Source organism: Lissotriton helveticus, chromosome 2_1, assembly GCF_964261635.1.
Source record: "Lissotriton helveticus chromosome 2_1, aLisHel1.1, whole genome shotgun sequence".
NCBI lineage: Eukaryota > Metazoa > Chordata > Amphibia > Caudata > Salamandridae > Lissotriton > Lissotriton helveticus.
The window spans coordinates 1,061,506,193-1,061,529,547 of NC_136059.1; positions in this window are offsets into that span (position 1 = coordinate 1,061,506,193).

Below are 23,355 nucleotides of genomic sequence, written 5' to 3' on the forward strand. Positions count from 1 at the left end.
GAATACTATATCTAAGCAAGGGGTGATTTCACAACCTTGCCTCAGCTGAGTGATCAGCCAGTTGTGTCAGTTTGGATGGCCAGCCAGGGGTAGCAAAAGTTATGCTGCAGCCCCTGGTAGGCCTTGGGGGCACCTATGCCCTGGGTACCTATAGTACACTGTACAGGGACTCATAAGAGTGACCCAAATCCCAATTGGTGATGTACCTAAAGTACATGGTGTATAATTTAGAGAGAGAACAGCAGGGCTGTGGGTCTGATTAGCAGGCCCACAGCCACATTATGTCGAAAACCAGTGAAGCAAAAAGCAAAAAAAATGGGGTGACCATAGGAAAGCAGACTCTACTCTCCTACACTTAGGACTCTGAGCACTTTACTACTGCTAACCAGTGCTAAAGTGCATGTGCTTCTCCCCTAAACATGATCAAATTGGTGTATACACAATGGACATATTTAAGTTTACTCGTAAGTCCCTTGTAAAGTGGTATACCATATATCCAGGACATGTAATCTAAATGCTACTAATAGGTCTGCAGCACTGATTGTGCCACCCACACAAGTATCCTTTCGAACATTTCTCAAATCTGCCATTGAAAGGCCTGTGTGTGCAGTTTACTGCCACTTCAGTCGGGCATTTAAAAAACCACTTGCCAAGCCTCAAACGTCCTTTTTCTTACACATAAGGCACCCTTAAGATTGGTCCAAGGTAGCCCCAAGGCAGGGTGCTGTGTAACTAAAAGGTCGGACATGGACTTTTAAGTTTTGCATGTCCTCGAAGTAACAAACAACTACATTTGTTTTTCACTACTGGGAGGCCTACTTCTCTCATAAGCTAAACTTGGGAATTCCTTAAAACACGTTTAAGCTGTAATTTCTGATCAGAAAGGAGTAGTTGCATCATTTTTTTATCTTCAGAATGGTAATGATAAATCTTCTTTACTGTTAAAGTTGAATTTAACATTACTATTTTTGAAATGCCCCTTTTAGGAAGTGAAATATAAATACAAAAAAGATTTCCTTAGCTGCAATGATTCAAGCAACACTTTTTCTATTCTAGGTTAAGTAAATGGATTTTTTAACCAGTGGATTTAATCACAATGATTTTGTAATCTTCATGCAATTTTTCACTTAAACCTATACGTTTAACCACATGCAGAAAATCAAAAGATGCTTTTTGACTTTATACACCACTGTACCAAACTCTGACATCACTTATACTTTGGTAACATGTTACAAATTCTCAATAAGATATACTATTGTGACAAGTCAAATAACTAAAAAATGCTTACATTATGATTGCTATTATTATTTTTGCAATGGCCCTCTTGCTAATAATCTCCCTTGGGGGTTCTCAACCTGCTCTGTTATAGTAGACTCATTATGGATCATAAGTCTTTTTTGGGTGTCTACCGTCTAGCCTTAATCAGCTGCAAACACTCCCCAAAATTGCCTGTCGACGCATTTTGAACCTCTAATTCCTTTTCAGTTCTTCTCAGCACCCTGAAAGCGTCTTTTGATGTAGCTGGGGCACAATGCTCCACCCTTAGTTGGTTGTATGAGAGGCTTCAATACTCTTGGTTACTGCTCCTCTGGCGTACATTGGCCTTTGTGGGGGGGTGCTCTCAAAACACACTTTGTTACATTGATGTGTTTTGAAAGGCCTTTCTCAGGACGTACAAATATTTCATAGCGGACACTACACATAAGACAAGAACTGTTTGTCACACCTTGGCGGTGAAAACTCTTTGTCATATACACCCTTATATTAAGTGGGGAGCCCTAAATGCTTACATACCATAAGATTTAATGTCATTAAGGCCAAGGCACAAGTGAGTAAAATGATATCTCCTCCCCAGCAAAAGGTAATTCAATCTGTAGTCTGTATCAGGCAGTTGGTAAACTCTACTGCTTGTAAGTAGCGTCTGAACAAGGGGCAAAGGACATAAGGGCACATGATTATTTTACAAGCCTCTACTTGTGTGAGGTGAGTGATGTTTCGAAGGGGCCGAGTGGCCTTACTTTGAAAAGCGGTTTGCTCACTCTTTTAGCTTAAATAAATGGAGGTTCCTGACATGGAGACGAACACAGGGGAAATGTGGGGGTTTGCTCTGTGCAGTGCAGTCTCTACAAATATATACAGGGCATTTTATATTGTCAGGATGACTGCCAATTACGGCAAAGGAACACATGAAAATTTTGCATGGTGTCCTACCTTATACACAAATCATGACTTGCATTGTTGGACTTGCAGGCTCACGGTGCTCAATGCAGGGCTTGGATTTGGCCCCTGTCATGACGGTAAAAGTAAATTAAGAAATCCAATTAACTTTTCCCTTGCTAGGAATGGCGTGCAGGTGTTCACTACCATGTGGGGTGCTTGGCTGAATACCTTAAGGTTTGCTGCCTCCTTCAGATAACAAACAATAGAAAGCCACTACTGATGCAAAATTTGACCTTTTTTCCAAAAAAGCCACATAGACCTAAACAAACATGACCACTTAGCTATTTTTAATCTCCGTTATTTTTTTGAATAGACTATTCAACAAACTTTATCACACTTTATACATTACAAAATACACGCAGAAGCAGTTGCCCGCATTTCTGGTTGCGATCTCAGCAGATGAAAATAAGGACCGCCGCCCCTTAAAACGAAGCGCAAAGTGATTCATTCTACAGTTGTGAAGGGGCCACAACGATGTTGTGAATTTCATACACAGCACGTTCCAAATGCAGAGTTAATTACCTGCATTAGGGAACCCTGGTGTTTTTCGGGAATTCCATGTGGCTATGAATCTTGGATCATGTTGCCAGGAGCTAAATAAATTGGCTGATCTATAAAAAGACAGTAAGCTTGTTGGTCCTGAGGAGAACACCATTCATGTCGAAACGCGTTGACCTGCTAGTTGTGACCTATTGAGTGTTTTTGAATCATTTAAAGCGCTGTTGATGTTCATAATAATTTAATAATTTATGCAACATAGGTCTAGTCATTTTTTCAACAAATATGCTTATGTTAAATACAAAAATTTGTAATGTTTTGGTTAGCGTGAAAGGATGGATGTGTGTTTTGGCTGCTAGGAGTATGTAATTTGGATTGCGAAATTAAGACTGTAAGTGTGATTGTGATTTTACGTGAGATACCCAATGTGAGCATGTGGGATTTATTGTGTAATGTATTTTGTAATGTATAAAGTGTGATAAATTTTGTTGAATAGTCTATTCAAATGTAATTATAGATTAATGAGTTTTTGAAAAATAAAAAACTGTGATTAAAAATAGCTAAGTGGTCATGTTTGTTTAGGTCTATGTGGCTTTTTTGGAAATAAGGTTGAATTTTGCATCAGTAGTGGCTTTCTATTGTTTGTTATTGGATGTGGCTCGGCCCTACTGAGTATGAGTCCAAACCCTGGTTGTTTTACATGGCCTCGTTCAGATCAGCATTGCTTGTGCTCATCAGGTTCCCTTACAAGCTGGATGTCTCGTCCTTTGCATAATTAACTGCTAGCAGATGGAAGTGATGCCGCGGTCATGCAGGTGAATGGGAAATGTAGTTGTCCATGTCTCCTGTTCTGTTGAAAGCTCCCATGGGGTTGGGTCCATTTCCAAGGGGCATTTGTGTTGGGGGCTTAAAGAATAACTTCATAATTGTATGTCCATATAGGCTAGTAGCTCAAAGTGCAGGCCTACTGCGAATGCCTTGTGATGTTGCATCTCGGGGGATGTAGTATGATGCTAGTGATGAAATCATTAGGTACAAGAGACAAGGTAGTAGTCCTCTGAGGATTACACAGGGTTAATTTGCATATAATTTGAATACAAATGCAATAAAATGTTGCTCAAATATGAATTTACCTTGAAAAAAATGAAAGACAAAAAGTGTTTTGCAAAACATGAACAGTTGGTTTAATTAAATGCAGCGGCCGGGAGAGCAGGCAAAAGAGTCGGTGGCCGAACACTGTCTCAAAGTGCATTAGTTTTGGCTATCATTTTATACATTTCCCAAAGGGTAATAAAACTATCTGAACATTATTTTTTAGAACAAGAATCTTGGCCTAGCCCATGATAGAGCGGTAATTTCTTCTGGTAATTTCTCAATGCTAAACCCTCATGCTACCTCTAATTTACCGCTGAAAAGGTGTTGGGCCCTTGACACCATGTATTACCTTCAGGAGATTTAAATAAACCTGAACAGTCAAAAAGGCAATTATTATTTAAGCCAATAAAGAGAGTTGTTGAGTATTTTAAAGGGTTTTATTTTCTAGTCAAAAGTTAAGTTTTCTCTGACCCTTTATTTATTAGTATAATATCAATCAAGTTACAGAATTTGGAAAACACGAAAAATATCATTAATACAGAACACATTACATTCTGCATACAAGCATTACATGTAGGAAAGAAAATGTGGCAGTCAAAACTCTTAAGGAGTTTCTAAGAAAAATAGTCTTGCAAGGCTAATCAATAATTGAATAGTTTGCAAAAATCTCCTATTAAGAGAAATAAATGCATAAGTCAAATAAATCTTTTCAGACCTAATTAATTAGTCAAAGCATAAACTTAAAGTTTAGCATCTAATTCTATCTTAATCAGCTGTACTCTCTGTTCTGTCTGTGTCTAAAGAGCAAAACAGCCCCCCCTTCACAAGACCTCAAAGGAATGAGGCCTGCCGTGCCAAAATAGGACTCTTTGAAAAATAAAACTCCCCTTCTCCTCGTAAGCAATCTCCACCCTATCAGCTATCTCCCGCGACGTTCTCGTACCTAACCCATGTGAATGAAGCAGACCCTAAGCCAAAATGAGCAAGAAGCCAGCCGGTGAGCAAAAAAAGCCAGCTGAGCTAAAAAAAGCCAACCACGCCCCCAGAGAGGTCAGTCAGTCAGTCAAAACCACTTTATTCGATTAATTAAAATCATAAAAGTATACTAAAACAATGTTAGGTACATGATTAAGAACAGGATAAAAAATCAAATTAATACAGTTAAATTCATGAAAAAAGTTTAAAAGACCAATTTTCTCTCCTTTTTTCCTCCTATTAAGAGGACAACTACTGCACGAATCCCATTCCTCACTGGAACTCACCAACATTAATTCATATACAAAATACAGTTTTAAAAAGGATGTTTTTAAAATACAGTTTTAAAAAGGATGTTTCTACAGTATTACAAGTCCAATCTTTTTCTCCTGATTCTTACGGCAACTGTTAAAAAACTAGCAATACAATACATAATGAAAGGGGTTTCCAACATTGATAAAAATAACAGTGCAGGTTTATATTGAGTGAAACTCATCTCTTTCAGCAAAGGTTTGACATAGCGCTTCCGGGGTTCACTATACCACGGGCAAAAAAATAGAAAATGCACAGTGTCCTGGACAGACTTATCATCGCATTTACATGGGGTAGAATCCTCTAACTTGCACCAATTTTTCATATCCCATAAGACCATATGAATTTGGTTGAAGCGGAATTTTGACAGCAGCCATCTATGGAAAAAATTTGTTACCACTGACAAATAAGGCGCCATTTCAGGAGTAGTGGTTATCATTATATGGCTCCTCACTGAGAGTTTACACAATTCCTCCGCCTCTCGTTCCGCATCAAAAAACTTGATGAAATTAGTTTTCACCCATACTAGATCTTCTTTGCATAGGGATTCTGGACTTTCAAAGATCTCAGGGCGTCCTAGCTTTTTAGCCACATTCTCTACATAAGACAACCACTGAATATCCCTTACATGATCTAATTTCATACAGTCTTTGATGATTTTATGGTTCAGACTAAGGTTCTGATTTAGCCAAAGTTTTATCCATAGCACAATGGGTGCTAATCTTAGCATATCAGTGATAAATCCCACCCCTAGTTCAAGGTGTACGGGATAAGATGCTGTTTGCTGGGGCAAACCAAGCAATGATCTTAAGAATTTGTTTTCTTCCACTTGGATGCGGTCTATTTTTGAATATCCCCAATTAGCTTCCCCATAACGTGCTATTGCAACTGATTTGGCTTTGTAGATGGCCAAAATAGCCTCTATAGGTTTCCCCCCTAGTCTTTTTGCGAACCCCAAGACTGCGGATGCAGAGCTTCTAACTGCATTTGCCTTAGAGGTTAGCTGCGGTACCCATGTTCCCCTTTGGTCAAACACTACCCCTAAATAAGTCAAAACCTTTACTCCGGAGATAACTTCACTGCCACAAAAAAATGTTTTTTCTTTGCTTTTTGAACCACCCACTGACATTGTATGCGACTTGGCACTATTAATGACCAAATCCAAATTGGACATAAAAGATGCAAAAGAATCAAGGAGTTTTTGTAGGGCAATCGGGGTCCTGGCTATCAGGACCGCATCATCGGCATAGAGGAGCACCGGAGTTGGCCTCCCCCCCATGCATGGGATGTCCTGAGTTACTGCTGGTAGGTTGGCCTCCAATGAATTCACCTACAGTGTGAACAGCATGGGGGCCAAAATACAGCCCTGGCGTACCCCTCGTCGAGACCTAAAACTTGCTGTACACTTCCCATCGGTAGTCATCCTAATGGAGGCATTTAGATCTTTATGCAGCTCCGCCAGGAAGTGTACCAACGAGATATCAAGGCCCATGTTCAGTAGCATAGTCCACAGCTTTGATCTATTAACTAGATCAAAAGCTGTGGATAAGTCCGTAAAGCCTAAGAATATGGATCCCCTTTTGGCCCTCGTGTACTTTGCTGTTATCAGGTGAAGGTTAAGACATTGGTCTTCTGTGCTCCTCCCCGCTCTGAAGCCGTATTGTACGTCCGTCAAGATGTTATTCCTAGTAGCCCAGGAAGTTATTCTAGCTAAACGACTTTTCCTAGAATCTTAACAGAGGAGTCCAATAATGATATGGGCCTATAGCATCTTGGATCTCCCCTCTGGCCTTTTTTGAACACGGGGATTATGGTAGCTCTGGACCAAGATTTCGGGAATCCCACAACAGTTGAAGCATTAAAAACTTCAACTAAAATATCTGCCCAGAATAGTGAGTTAACCTTAAACAGATCCGAGGGAACCCCGTCTGGACCCGGTGCCTTTTTGCCTGCGCTACTCTCAATTGCTTCAATGACTTCAATTATGTTGAAGTTTACTGGCCCTGGCAGGAATTCAGATGCAGGAAGCTCAAAGAGCTCCTGCTCCATGTTACTTCCATAAATTTTTTCGTAATGGTTAAGCCAGTCAACCTCGGGGATATTAAGTTCCAGTTCCTCGTTCTGGTCACAAGCAAACAGTGGGGTATTTATTATTGACCAGAACTTCGAGCTATTTTTTAAGGTAGCTTTATCCATAAGCTCAAGCCAAGCTTTTCTTTTTAGAGCATGTTTACGCGCTTGGGTTACCCTGGAATAATCCTTTCTCAGCTGTCGCACTAAGGATAAATCCCTGGGGCGGATATTAAGGCCTTTTTTTAGGCTGTTATGGGCTTTACTGCAGGTAGTATCAAACCAGCCTAATGCCGGTCTGTTCTTCCCTCCCTGACCTTTGGATGTTAGGTTCTGGGATATTATATGGCAGATGCCTTCAAAAGAGGTTAAAACCTCCTCGCCTTTTGAGAGGGGATTAGCACAGATGTTCAATTGTTCGGTAGCCTCAGCGGTTATGGTAAGAAAAAAATCCTCCGGTACTACCTGTCCCCACTTGAGCCTCCTCCCCTGATCTTTAGTCTTAATGGGTAAAGCAACCTGAGATATAGTACTGAAACTCATGAGAGAGAAGCCATTTACTAACTCCATCCCCACGGGGTTATGATCGCTCCCAGGCATCGGTACGGCATTATAAAAAATCACAAATTTAAGTAGACCTAGCGATAGGAATATATAATCAATTATTGAATCACAATCCCTTCCAGTATACGTAGCTACCCTAGTGTTTTTATCAAAAAATTCTGTCTCATATAAATCATTGGTCGCTAATAAATTTTCCATAGCCACCCCCTTCTGACTGTGTTCAAAGTGCGGGGGGGAAATACTGTCAGGGGCATCTGTATCGATAAGGTCACAGTTTACACATAAGTGTACATTAAAATCACCCAACAATATAAAATGACAATAAGTGGTTTGCTTCTCTTTATAAGTAGTTACAAAGTCTGTTAGCCACACTAAATGTTCATTAACAGGGTAGCCATTCGGTGAATTATAACAATTCACAAAGAGTATTTTGTTGCCATCGACCAAAGTTACCTCTAAAACTAAACAGTTATGGGAGTCGCAGACAACTTTCATAATTTTACCCTTTACATTCACCGAGACCAAAGTCAGCAGGCCCCCTCTGTTCCTTCCAGCAGGAGATGATAAAGCCGGGACAAAGTAAGAAGTAAATCCATCCAGCCAAAAGTCACAATCCATGTCCCAAGTCTCCTGCATAGCAACAATGTCATATGATTTAACAAAGTTCACCCAGTTGGGATCTTCTCTCTTGGACCGTAAGCCGGCAATATTCCAGCTTAATAATCTGATCTTATCCCTTTTATCCGGGGTATCCAGTTCTAATTTGCATCCAATATTATCTGAAGGAGGTACAAAAGCCATAGGTGCATGGACCACTACAGCAGCATCTTCCCTACCTTCTCCATCCCCCCGTCAATCGCACAATTCAAGACCCGACAAGGCGTCAAATCTATTGTGCGTTGTGATATGGGGATCAAACCTAAAAAGGTTCTCCCTCCCTGAAGCCTGGCTAAAGGTAGCTGGTGGAAGGCCTAAAGGTGTAAAAGGGCTTCTGCCTAGGCTAGGGGTGGGGGGTCCTGGAAGGTGATTATAAAAATATCCCAAAGGGCGCACGCTAATGCTACTACTATCGGTGGCCATTGAGGCTGCCCTTACTAGAACTGTGGCAACATGTTGAGGAAATCTAAAATTTACCACCACGCAATCACCAGTACAAGTTTTGCGTGTGGGACCAATCCAGTTTACCCTCCTAACTGTGATTATTTCTTCAGCAAATTTTGAAGCGAAACCACAATTTAGGTTCAGCCATGATACAACTTTATTTTTAAGGGAGTCATGTGACTCCTCAAATGGCTCAGCCAAAGAAGAAATATGTGGGGGGACATTTGCTAATACAATTACATAGGGGGCACAGCCTGGCGGAAGATCAATAAAATTACTTCTCCTCCTAGGGGTAGCAGATGGATTTGTAACCGGCCCAGGTTTGTTGTGTACTCCTGTATTGATAGATGGAGGTGTGGGTAGAGCAGAAGGGCCAGGAGGATCTTGGGTAGCTCTAGATGCTTGGCATAGGACGTGTACATTTTTATTGCTCTTGGCTATCCCTTTCCTGCCAGACTCCATAGAATCTATATTAGGTGTGGGTAGACAGGGCTTTACTTTATCTATGCCAACTACTTGCTTCTCTAATAGATCACCCAATCTCTTAACCTCTGCTGTGACAATTTCCAACTGAGACATTAATGGTTTAAGGGATTCCGCTAATTTCAGCTCGAAATTGGCCTCCATATTGCGAATTAGCAGGTCAAATTGGCCAGGGCTCAAGGTTATATTTTCCTCGCTCTTATTCTCCACCATGACAGTCAGGACCGGGGTGGAATTGATCACAGATTGATTATTTTCTGCCTTTCTTTTCTGAGCAAGCCTTCCAGGCCTCTTGCCTTGCTACTTCCTACAGTTTCTGAATGGCCTAGTGTGGGTTTGAACAGGGACTACCTCTTCCTCCTCCTCCGACTCCGAGGTAGATTTGTCAAGTACTACAGTATCCGGGGCCTGATGAATCAGTACTTCTACTGCAGTGGTTGCCACTGGTGTATTATCAGTAATAATGGCGGTATCCGGTAAACCCTCTGGTAAAAAAGGGCTCTCCAGGGCTTGGTCATGATCTAAGGACTTACCACTACCCAAGGAGGCCCTTCTATCATTATTGATCTTATTTACCATTTTTACCAGGAAATTATCAATAGGGCCCGCCCCCACCGTTGCCTTGTCTTTCATGGCCCCCGGCATGAGTACAGGGCCAAGTGAGAAATGTACACAGACCTGTTCAAACCTTGCAGAGGTGAGGTCAATTCAATAGCACCGCAGTTCCCAAAGGATCATACACTATTAAGTTCGCTTTACCTTTTGATAGTGTTACAAGACTCCAGAAAAATTGAGCAGAGTCTCTGGCCCTGCCCTGCCTCCTCCTGCCTCGGACGGCCACAGACGGCCCCGCCCTTGTCCGGGGCTTAGCCCGGCGCTGCCCGCGCGCGTTCCGCGGGGCGGGAGGCGTTCCTCAGCTATGTAGCGCCTCCGGGCGCAGCCAGGTGTGTCAGCGGTGCGCCGGTAGTCCCAGGGGCTCCTGGGTAATGTAGTTTCTAGCCGTTGCCCTCACGGCGCTTGTTTGTCAGCAGGGAGCCCCACAGCCGTTTCCCTCACGGCAGGAGCGTTCGCGCTGCAGGTCCGGTCGCAGTAGCACCCCCGCTTGAGCTCTCGGCGCTCCTCAGCTATGTAGCGCCTCCGGGCGCAGCCAGGTGTGTCAGCGGTGTGCCGGTAGTCCCAGGGGCTCCTGGGTAATGTAGTTTCTAGCTGTTGCCCTCACGGCGCTTGTTTGTCAGCAGGGAGCCCCACAGCCGTTTCCCTCACGGCAGGAGCGTTCGCGCTGCAGGTCCGGTCGCAGTAGCACCCCCGCTTGAGCTCTCGGCGCTCCTCAGCTATGTAGCACCTCCAGGCGCAGCCAGGTGTGTCAGCGGTGCGCTGGTAGTCCCAGGGGCTCCTGGGTAATGTAGTTTCTAGCCGTTGCCCTCACGGCGCTTGTTTGTCAGCAGGGAGCCCCACAGCCGTTTCCCTCACGGCAGGAGCGTTCGCGCTGCAGGTCAGGTCATTATTTATACTCTAATTCTTGGCAGACTACACAAAAATGTTGCATCTTTAGGAAAACTTGTACGTGATTGGTCAGCTATCCTGACTCATTCTAAAATCCTGACTATACCAGTTTTAACAAAAGAAGCATACATGAGTAAATACATTGTATAAGTTTGCAACATTTGCTAGGAAAAATGTTTCATTCTAATTCTCTTCCTTCCTTCCACAGTACAGGCTAGAAGGATACTTTAGTTAGCTGGTACATTGGCACAATCACAAGAATGTTCAAAGTTCAAAGTGGCCTTGACTTCTTCCGCGGTTTGAGTCAAGCTGGTGTCTGGCGTTAATGCAAGTCATAGCCTTGCTGGATTCACAGGCAGACATTTAATTGTAGGCCCAAAAACAAAACAGACACAAAGAGAATATTAATTTCATGTAAATTAGCCCATTATGTTTCCCTCCCTTATACTAATACCCCTTATACATGTTTACCTAGCCAAGCTATTAGTGTAAAGCAGCTTTTTTTTAAATATTTATGACAACATACACAATAAATGTGCAATGTGCAACATAGCATTATTATGCATTTAGTGTAAAATTTAAAAGCACACACAGTTAATACAGCTCACACAGTTAATACAGCGCACACTGTTAATACAGCGCACACAGCAACATGCTTTAGTGTTTTAGATAGCTTTTCATACAAAAAGCATTTAGCCCCATGTGTAGTGTTTGGTGCATTATTAATTCACACACATTATAAAAAGAGGTGTTATTAACTAAAAATGTTAATCAAAATATGCAACAAGCCAAAGTCTCTAAAGGCAGGAATAGTGAATTTAGATTACAAGGGATGAGCTGGGAAGAGAGAAACACATTCTATTAATCTTCAAAGCTAAAAAGGCCACTTTTCTCTACACTACAAAAAAAAACACATGTTAATTCAGCAAAAGCATTTCAGACTGACTAGGCCTTACTTTCATATTTTTCATGGGCCATGTGTTTTAACTTGCACCAAAATGTGTGTGGCAATTTAAATGCAGTCTGTCTGAAGCACAATAATAAAACAATGCCTGACTGCAGATGAAATCTGCTCCATCAATCCATCCTTCTGATGATAGCAAATCATAATCAAATGATTTATGATTCATCACACATATTTAATTTCACAAGTGACAATATTTATTATTATTTTTTTATTGCAAAAGCTGAGCATATACATTTTACTTCTATTTCTAAGGCAAACAAAAGTCTGGTCTGTAATCAGATAATTTATAGCCAAGCTCAAATGTTTTAGTGCAGACTTCTGAAAGTAGCTTCTTGGAACAGTTAGTCTTCTTTAAAATAAGTAACTAAAATAATAAAAGGAGAATTCAACAGGACAGTTTCAGCATTTCTTTGCCCTTTGTCATCACCTTGCCATCAGAATGGCTCATACAGCGTGGCATTCTGTACCTTTTTCCATGCAAACTAGACTACTTAGGTGCTGAGAAACTCTGACATAGCACCATCAATCCTTTGCACTTTTTTTTCAACCTAGGCCTTTCACTCTTATTTTCATTTTGATCAGATTCAGATGTTTCACCACAGCATCTCTCAGATCAAAGTCGTTGCACCATCCATTATGCAGATCTTGTGTAGCAGCTGCAATCTGGTGAGAAACGGCACACTGTACATCATCCAGACCTACACAGCAATGGCTAGTGTTCTTATCAGTGTTTTCCACAAGTGCATTTGCATATGTATTTTCAAGCCACTTTGGTGATGAGGAAAAACAGTCTTTTGCAAAAGGTAACTCAGCGCTGCCATTGTGTTTCTTTATTATGCTTGACAATTCAGGCAGAGAACTACAATCCATTCCATGTCCAATCTGTTGTTCTGCACTCATTATCTTTGAGAGTTAATTATGATCTAATTTCAGAGAAACTGGCAACCTGTACCTGGGCATCAGTTTTTCCAATGACACATTTGCCACTTTGCAATTGTCACTTTTCTCAAAAACAGTCCTGATACAACACTGTTGTTCTGCTTATGAAACATTTTCTTGAGCCTCTTTTAATTCAACTGTAAAGATTCCATAGAATGTATATGCTAACAGAACACAATTTTGTGCAACTGAATTAGCATTTCTCTTTCCGATGACAACAGTGACTCCCAATTGAGCAGATATACTGCATGTTCTGGTAAGGGCAATCAATTTCGAATTTTTGGCTGGGGTAACTACTGAAAGCCATGAAGCTTTGACAACATAATGCATAAGGAGCACAACATTGGCTGCTTTTAATGTGTCACCTTTCAAACATGGGCCATCTACAAAATGGACACTGTTGGGCTGACTCAGATGTTCATCCTTAAAGTCTGAATTTGGCTTTATGTATATTTTCATGATATTTAGACACTCATATTCATTTTCATCACAAAACAAATTATTTGCTGACATTTTTGTGAAGTTATGTTGAAAGGTCATTGGTAAATACATCACAGACCTTTGAAAACATTAATCTTTTTGAATAGGCACTGAGAGAGTGCAGCCCCCCCCTCACTGCAAATTGGTGTATTTTCTTTCAAATAAACTTTCATTCCTCGTGCTGGGATGCAACATTTTTTCTCTTTCCACTCTAGGAATGCTTTTGTGCAATTGTTGTCCAATGGAAGCGGATCAAACACACCCTTGTGTGTCAGCCTCAGTAAAGGCTTAGCCACTAGAGAAAGCTTTAGAAACCACTCTCTACAGCAGCTAACCATTCCCAAAAAATACCTGACTTCTTTCTGAATTTGAGGTGGTTTTTTCTTAGGAATTATTTCCACTCTCTCTGGTGACACCCTTCTACCTCCCTTTCCAATTTTGTGTCCCAGGTATTCAACTTCTTTTTGACAGTACTCCTGACTATTCTCATCCAATGGCACTGTGAAATGAACTTTGCAAAAGTCAATAAAAGTAAGCCATTCTTCAGCACATGTAATGTGAAAAAATGTATTGGCTGGATTCGGTACCACAGACAACATGGAAAAAATATGATTTTAATCTCCAGCACTATTCTGTTCTTTTCATTTATTTTCTGTGAACCTGTGATCAGAAAGTTACACAAACTTCCAATCAATTCCATCAAAAATCCTTTTATTGGTAAAATTCCTGTAACTGATGGTGTTCCTGAATAAATGTCATTTGGTTTTAATTTTAATAAGTAATGTTCTGCACATTTTATTAATCTGACATCCTTCTCTGTGAACTCTCTTATTTCTGTGTTTATTTTTTTTTCAAAGCAGAAGGTAATTTTTCAACTGTATTTTCTGAAAATAATGCTACAGCTGTCTCTTGTTGGGCCATTATAAAATGTACATCCTCATCAGAAATCTGAAAAATAGCATTATCTGGTGTACCGTAATTTGTGCTGCTTAATTTGCAAAACAATTGTTTTTCTGCTAGGCTTGAGTCACATACAACAGTTTTGCAATTTTCCTCAAATGGGCCTATTTTTGGCGCACATTCTTCTAAAACTGTGTCTGTAATTTCTTTGTTTAAAACTCCTGAAACTAAATCTGGACTTTCCACTGCCTTCACAAGGGACTTGGTAAATTCAGAATTGTGAAGGTTAAAACTCTCATTTTCAAACACAGCAACCTGTTGGACTAGGTTCTGATTTTGTCTCTGGAAATAATTCACATTTGCTCTGGACAACCTATTTAAATTAATTTTAGCATTTTCCATATTTTGTGGGACCATCTGTGCTTGGAAAAGTACTGCCATAGGTACCTGTTTCTGAACTGACATTTCCATTTGCTTAGCTGGCATAATTTGCACCTGCATTTCTCTTTGTTTTTGTGCATCATGTTTACATTTATATTTCTTCTTCCAATGCTCAAATCTGTTATAAAGATGGCAAAGTGACACATTTTCCAGCAGTACAACATCCATACCTGAATCTGCACATACCAAAACACTTCTACTTTCATCCTGCGTTAATTTAATCTGTACCCAATCAACATCCTTTACTGGCACTCTGCCCTTCAGGAAAGTAATCACTGCTATGTTTTTCTCCATAACAACAGAAAATGATGGTGCATTCATGCAAACCCTTTTCATTGTCTCTTTACCTGGCCTTTGAACAACTTTAGATTCAAACCACAATTTAGTCTGCATGTCAATGTAAAAGAACATTTCCAAATTAATGCACAACTCTTTTAAAATGTCAACAAGTCCATCAACTTGTGGGTACCACAGCATAATTCTGTCTCTCAATTGTAGGAATGTATTCAGAAAAGTTCACTTTTATTCTGTGGCATATGCACATACATTTCTCCCACCTTTTCTCTCAATGAGTAAGCAAAAGCTTCTTCCTCAGTCTGATTATTATTTTTCTCAACTAGATCTGGTGACTTATTTTCCTTATCCATTTTCCTTGCTAGGTCTGGTGGTTTCTTTTTCTTCTCATGTTTTCTTGCCCACTTGTCTCCTAATTTCTCAAACCCATTGCATTTAAGAATATATTTTATTTCTGCAATGTGCAAATGCATTCCCGAAGAACACATTTTCTCATTTGCTTCATCATCCATGTGTACCCTGAAACTTTTCTGAAATGGAAAACTTCCTGAAACATCAATTTCATTTTTTTGAGCCACATCTGTCAGTCCATTATGTGTAGTTAATGCACATGCAACTGTTTCCTTGCTCAGGGAAATTAATTCTTTTTCCTGACACTGGTTCATATTTTCATTATTTAAACAGCAAGAGCTGTTAATTTCTTCATGTTCACATGTTGAATTTAAAATACTAAGTTGTCTCTCTTTTTCAAGGCCTGTGTTAATATGTTCTCCCATGTTCTCTATATTTTTAATCACTGCTGCTTCCTCTAAGCAGGTTTGAAAAATCCCATTTTCAAATATATTTATTTTATTCTGGGCTGCAGATGTTGTAAATACAATTTTTCTCTCACCTTTTAGTAATTGATCTGTCTGGGGTAGTTTTTGTTCAATAATCTGCGTATTCTGAGTTTCTGAAATAAACCCTGCCATATTCACTCCTTCTACAGCTCTTTGAACATTTTCAGTAGGGACCATATTAATTGGGACAGTCATAATTTTTCTAGGCATTATCTGTGCATCTGCAGTTTGCAATTCCTGGACTGAATCAGGCACACTTAAAGCAGTAACACCTGGAGGTATCACTGTCAGTGCTGAATCAACAGGTAGTTGGTCAATATAAAATGTCTGCACATTTTCTCAATCTGTGTAGCCACTGCAGTACTTACAGGTACACTATTTTCAGTATTGTTAATGGGAACCACATAAAGCGATAAACATTCAGTTAACAATGCATCCATTATTTCATCCCCTGAATCATTATTTATTTGTAGCTCTTTATCATCATTAATTCTCTTCTCCTGCATTTGGTGCTTTACCTTTTTATCCTCACTTGCTTTCTCTCTTGCTGTCTTTTCCCACAAGCTTAAGGCCTCAAATTGTGCAGCTTTAGATGGTGTCTTTATTTCACATAACACTTCCCTTAATTTGTCAATAATTTGCAATTCAAAAGTACCATCTTTTGGAAACCTCAAAGCACCCTCTTTTTCAGTAATCTTGCACATGCATTTCGTCCCAAATTGGTAGACATAAAATGCACAGGCGTTCCTTCAGGAGCATCACCAATAAAAAACACATTTTTCACTTTACCTCCTAACAGCTTCTTTAAACCTTCAAACATTTTCATTTTTGCAATAGTTCAATGCAATTTCTTTTTTCCAAAGCTGTCAGTCTCAATTTTTGTCAGTTTTACTCCTATCACTGGCCCTCCACAAAATCTTACTGCAATATTTCTCTTAATCAATAACTCTGTTAGTAACAACATAAATACATTCGCTACTCTGCCTGTTCCACTAAATAAAGGATAGATTTATATTCACTGCGAGTAACACATTCCGCTTACCCTTCACAAAGTAAGACCTTCCGTTTACTCTTCAAACACTACAGGTAAATCCCTTCTGCTTACCTTTCACTCAAGCTCAGAAGATCCTGCTACTCCTTTGGACTTAGCCCTTCTGGGATATATTTAGGCCAAAGTTTCTTCAGCGAACCCTTTTGCTATCAATCATGCTCAGAAGAACCTGCTACTCCTTCAGTGTGACCCTTTCTAGGTGATATCAGACCAAAGTTTCACCAGCGAACTCTTTGCTGTCACTCAAGCTCAGAAGAACCTGCTACTCGTTCAGTGTGACCCTTTCTAGGTGATATCACACCAAATTCTAGCAGCAAACTCTTTGCTATCAATCACTCACACTTTTACAGAGGCAATAGTCCCTAATTTAACACTGCCAAGACTACCTAGCTTCTCAGTGTTATTCCAACAGAGAAGTAACCTCAGTGCAGAGTGGCTTCCATTTACCACCCGCTATTCCTTCCCGGGATTCTCCCACAGATGTGAATACCTGTGTTTCCAGACAACATAGAACAAGACACTTACTTAACATAACATTTAGTGGAGAAGTGTGGCTCAGGGGTTAGAGGCGGCAGACCCGGAATCTGAGATCGGTCCTGGACCAGTGTTCAATTCCCCGCCCTGGCGGGTCTTGGGCTAAAAATTCCACGGACTCGATAATTCTCGTCCCGGTGCCTCCTCGACTCACGGGTTCACACTCTGCGACTCTGGGCAACAGCTTGCTTAATCTCCACAACGGCCCCTCGCTGCGGGATGCCTGACTTTCACCTTGTGGATACCCTGCTATCTCACAGGGGAATATCAGGAAGGGTTCCCTAAGCAAGCGCCGGGACACCCACTGCAGGTAGCTGTGCGCTATATAAGCTCAACTACATTTACATTTACATAAAGAGTTAAAACATGTAATCAATAACCAAAAAAAATATATCCTATGAAATTACCAATATAATCAATACCACCATCAAGTCAAAATGAGCAAAATGTCACCAACAGTAAAAAAAACTTCATATTTTCAACACTTCAAAAAATGCATCCTAACACATTAACAACATTTCACAGCCCTATTGATACTCACACCATTTCTTGCATCACCTTCCAGTACTGCTTTGCCAGTCTTCAGGTTCTGAGCATTGGAGTCAGGAATCAGGACTTGGACATTTTATCTAACTTGGGCAATTATTTTACTTCCCTCCTAAGGTCAATGATCCATTAGTTGAGTAGCTGATGGTGAAATCAATAATCATTAATCACCAAACTAATCAATAATTACCATCCTCTGATTACCAAAAACTGGTAGAGCGGTAATTTCTTCTGGTAATTTCTCAATGCAAAACCCTCATGCTACCTCTAATTTACCGCTGAAAAGGTGTTACGCCCTTGACACCATGTATTACCTTCAGGAGATTTAAATACACCTGAACAGTCAAAAATGCAATTATTATTTAAGCCAATAAAAAGAATTGTTGAGTATTTTAAAGGGTTTTATTTTCTAGTCAAAAGTTACGTTTTTCTATGACCATTTATTCATTAGTAAAATATCAATCAAGTTACATAATTTGGAAAACAGGAAAACTAGCATTAATACAGAACACATTACATTCTGCATACAAGCATTATGTAGGAAAGAAAATGTGGTGCAAAATATCAGTCAAAACTCTTAAAGAGTTTCTAGGAAAAATAGTCTTGCAAGGCTAATCAATAATTAAATAGTTTGCAACAATCTCCCATTAAGAGAAATAAATGCATAAGTGAAATAAATCTTTTCAGACCTAATTAATTAGTCAAAGCATAAACCTAAAGTTTAGCATCTAATTCTATCTTAATCAACTGCACTCTCTGTGTTCTGTCTGCGTCTAAAGAGCAAAACAGCCCGTCCTTCACAAGACCTCAAAGGAATGTGGCCTGCCATGCCAAAATATGACGTGCAAGAACTCTTTGAAAAAAAACTCCCCTCTCCTCGTAAGCAATCTCCACCCTATCAGCTATCTCCCACGACATTCTTGTACCTAACCCATGTGAATGAAGCAGAGCCTAAGCCAAAATGAGCAAGAAGCCAGCCAGTGAGCAAAAAAAGCCAGCTGAGCAAAAAAAGTCAACCACGCCTCCAGAGAGGTCATTATTTATACTCTAATTCTTGGCAGACTACACAAAAATATTGCATCTTCAGGAAAACTTGTACGTGATTGGTTAGCCATGATGGCATGAGGTCTCACTATCCTGACTCATTCTAAAATCCTGACTATACCAGTTTTAACAAAAGTAGCATACATGAGTAAATACATTTTATAAGTTTGCAACATTTGCTAGGAAAAATGTTTCATTCTAATTCTCTTCCTTCCTTCCACTTTACAGGCTAGAAGGATACTTTAGTTAGCTGGTACATTGGCACAATCACAAGAATGTTTAACGTTCAAAGTGGCCTTGACTTCTTCCGCAGTTTGAATCAAGCTGGTGTCTGTCCATGCTCTCTTCTCTTTAATGCAAGTCATAGCCTTGCTGGATTCACAGGCAGCCATTTAATTGTAGGCCCAAAAACAAAACAGACACAAAGACAATATTAATTTCATGTAAATCAGCCCATTATGTTTCCCTCCCTTATACTAATACCCCTTATAAATGTTTACCTTGCCAAGCTATTAGTGTAGTGTAGTTCCTATATTCCCAATAGGCTCTGCGCATTGGAATAATATAAACAGCAGTGTAGACGTAAGACTGAGGTCGACTAGGTCTCTACTGACTATATTAGACTTAATTAGTTTTGCCAGCTAGCCCAGAGGTCACTAGAAACTTTCTCGAATGTTCAGGAAAGAGTTAACTCTCCGGATTTAGACAAGAAGGGATTAGCTTCTGACAACCATATAACATGACAACTTTCCTCCCTCAGAATAAGAGTGTATCTCTAGAGTCGTGTGAAAACAATAGACAGCTATTTTACTCAGTCAATCGTGCGTACTTAGTTTCACCAGAGTGCAGAGAAATAGAGAGACGGGCGTTTTCAATAAAAGGTGTTATTTATTGAGCAGTCTTCTTTCTCATGCAAGAAAAATGAATTGCCACAATTGTAATACTTAACATGAAGTAAAGTGCGTACAGTAAATCGGGGGGAGCATGACGGCCGGAGGCTAACGGCCGTGACGGAGCTCCACCTTTTCCTATGCGGTGCACCACGCAGGCGCGAGGAGAGAATCAGCAGCAGCTGTAGCAACTAGTGACCAGTGAACGGAGAACGGAGCGTTTCCACTCAGTGGCCCTTGGATTTTTGATATTCTGAGCCCCCCCGGATTGCGGCGGAAATTGGGCAAGGGTCGTTTATCAGCCAGCATTTATCTAGCGAAAAAGCAGACACAGTGATGTGCGGCTCCTTCCCTTTACTCGGAACAGCACGGCATGAGCGGCATGAGCGGTGAGCGGTATCGGCTCCAGTGGCCGTAGCCTTTTGTTTGTTTTTTAAAAGCTAAGTGGCTACACACCCTTTTAACCCGACTGCGTATCTGAAGAAGGCGTGGGGGTAGGCGAGAAGAGTTTAGAGTTTGCCTCTTTGACTACCGCTCATTATTTTCCGTGGGACTACGTTTCTGGACCTTTCCCCTTTTCCTTTTCCAGGTACCCAGGTCAAAGATAGACCCTTTAACTCTCAAGGTATTACTGGGAAGGCAGTAGGAAGATTCCCGGATGGTTAATAGAGGAACCTCAGCACCCCACGAACCGGCTTGGTTTCGCGAGTTTGGTGCTATCAGATTCTGGAGGGTTAATGCTGGAAGACGGGCTCAGAGCATAACACAGTGGAGAGGTTATATTGCACCATCTGCACAAAGCGAGAGGAACGAGAGGTGCGGGAGTGAGATTCTTGAAATAAGGAGCGACGGGGGGCAGTTGGTCTCGATAACACTGCTTAAATATCCAGAGTCGAAAGGAGTAGATAGTAGAACAACCTATGTTCCCTTGAGCTTCTCTGGTAGACCGTTGTATATATCTTATAAGAGTAGTAGTGTCAAAGACTCTTGTATGGAGACAGGTCGTCTCGACATAGCTAATCTGCAGGCCAATCCCCCCTCAGCCAATCTGGATAAACCCCTACTAATTGCTCCTGATCCTCTCTCTGTGGCTAACAGATACACCCTCCGCAGCCGGGTGGCCAATTTGCCCCAAGCTCACTCCATTACATCTGCCCCTCTCCCAGTAACTCATGTGAAGGTTTTAGCCCAGAAGAAAGGGGCTAAGGCGAAAGGGTTTAGAAGAAACCACGACACTAGTGATTCAGAAACCCCACCAGGAAAAGGAAAGGGCAGGAAAAAGGTGAAGGGAAGGACCCCTGCTTCCTCTAAAGTTACACCTTCTCTAAAAACGTTCTATAAGGTTCTTTCCACTAGTACTTCGAGTAAGACTAGAGATCTATCAAGAAATATGTCATCTCCGACTATCGAAACTCCGAAGGAAGCCACTCAGACCGAGTTGCCGGAGAGTGATAAACCTGCATCCATCTCTTCACCTACACAATCGGGACTTTCTGGGCCTCCATCCCTAACATCAACAATGTCTCCTACGGTCAATTCGGTCAATTCATTCGATCTAGTACACCCAGAGGTGGAACTCTCAAACAGCTTTTCAGCACTGGAAATCCAAGACGAGCAAGCTGGACTAGATGAAGTGGGTATTGTGGATGCTTCTCCGCCTATATCGGACATTCAGCATACTCCTGAATCAACAGTAGCCTCGGCGGTTACAGCACCCCCAGGAAGCCCTGCAACTCTAGCAGATATCCTTATGGGCTTGAGAGAAGATCTGGGGAGGCGCTTCGCTACCTCGGAGGCTAATCAACAAGCTATTCAGGCCTCGTGTGAGATGCTAGCTCGTAAGGTCGAGGATGTTTCATTAAGAACGGACGCCCTGGAAGCAGAGCTGCCCAAGATTCAGGAAGCGCTAGGAACGTCGGCAATTAACATTGACAATCTGGTCAAGCAGAATCGGGAAATGAAAGAGGATATAGAGAGGCTGGAAAACCACTCAAGGAAAAAAAATATCAAATTTCTAAATATCCCGGAAGATCTTGAGGGCAATGACATCAAAGCATTTATTGCGGCCCTGCTTAAGACTACAGTGTTGAAGGACTCTCCCGATACGACCCAGGAATTATTGGCGGATATTCAAAGAGTCCATCGTGATCCTTTCCGGCGGAATCCTAGTAAAGAAAGACCTAGGAAGATCTTAGCCAACTTTCTTACCTATTCTATTAAGGAGAAGATTTTATCACTGGGACTGAAAGCTGGCCAGATCAAATCTGCCTCTTTTTCCACTCCCTTCACTTTCATTATTCGATCAGATATCTCCCACATCACGGTATCAAAGCAATGGGAGATGGGCAAGAGACTGGCAACCTTTAATTCTCTGGGGGCCCGTGCGCAAATGAAATCCCCTGCTTCCTTGAGGGTTATGTGGAATAATCATATGTATAATTTTCGTCAGGTGGAGGAGGCAGATTGCCTGATAGAAAAAATCAAAGCTGGGAATAAAGGGGAGAGTGGAGTAGGTTTGCAGGGGTTGATGCCATCCGGGGCAGCCGGGTCTGGGTCAGGGTCAGGGTGAGCGATAATACTGATTTTCCCTGATGGGTCTATTATGAACTCCAATGGTAGGAATTAGACCAGTTCAGTATATCCATTGATTAAGTTAGATGCTCTATGTAGTAATGCAGTAATGTGCTTTTCTTTTTTTTTTTTTTGCTGGTTTCTTTTCTCTTTTTTTTTATTACTTCTTAAACACCGTGTGGGGGGGGCCGTCGTAGAGCATGTTTGCTCAAGAAGATAAAGAGGGTTTCCCCAGGGTGGGATGGGGGGGGCTGTTGGGTCACGGGGGGGTTGCAGTGTGGGAAATAAAAAATGTGTCCTTATCTATACGAATTGTACAAGAAATACTCACGCCAAGCAACATTCTATTATTGTATTGCTCAGTCAGTTGCTGGAGTAAGAGGGAGTTTACAAAATATGGTGCAGGGTGATATAGGTTTTTTATCTTGGAATGTTAATGGGCTTAGATGTATCCGACGTAGAAGATTGATATTTAAATATCTAGAGCAGTCAGAAGCTAAAGTGATCTTGCTCCAGGAAACACATCTGACATCTATAGAAGCTAAAGAGGCCTTTGGGAGAGTTAGATGATTGATGCTTTTTGCTATTCAATCCGTCACTAATAAAGGGGTGGCGATATTAGTTAAAGGTGGCTGTGGCGGCTCAATAAAATCATTCTTAACTGACCATTCAGGCAGATGGGTCCAAGCTCTGATTAACATTAGGGGGAGGGATCTGACTGTGGTTTCATTTTATGGCCCCAATATAGACGATCCGGTATATATACATAAGGTCCAGGACAACCTGTCAGGAGTCCGTTCAATGTTACTTATAGGAGGAGACTTTAATGATCTTCTTGACCCTAGGCAAGATCGTTCCAACCACCGTCTGGTGGTAGTGGCTCCAAAGACACGTCATGCAATGAAGAATATGATCCTAGACCTGGGACTAATAGATGCTTGGAGAGCGAAAAATGGCCAGATCCCAGGTCATACTTATTTTAGTAAAAAACATGGCCATGCTTCGAGATTGGATTATATTTTATTGGACCGAGAAGGC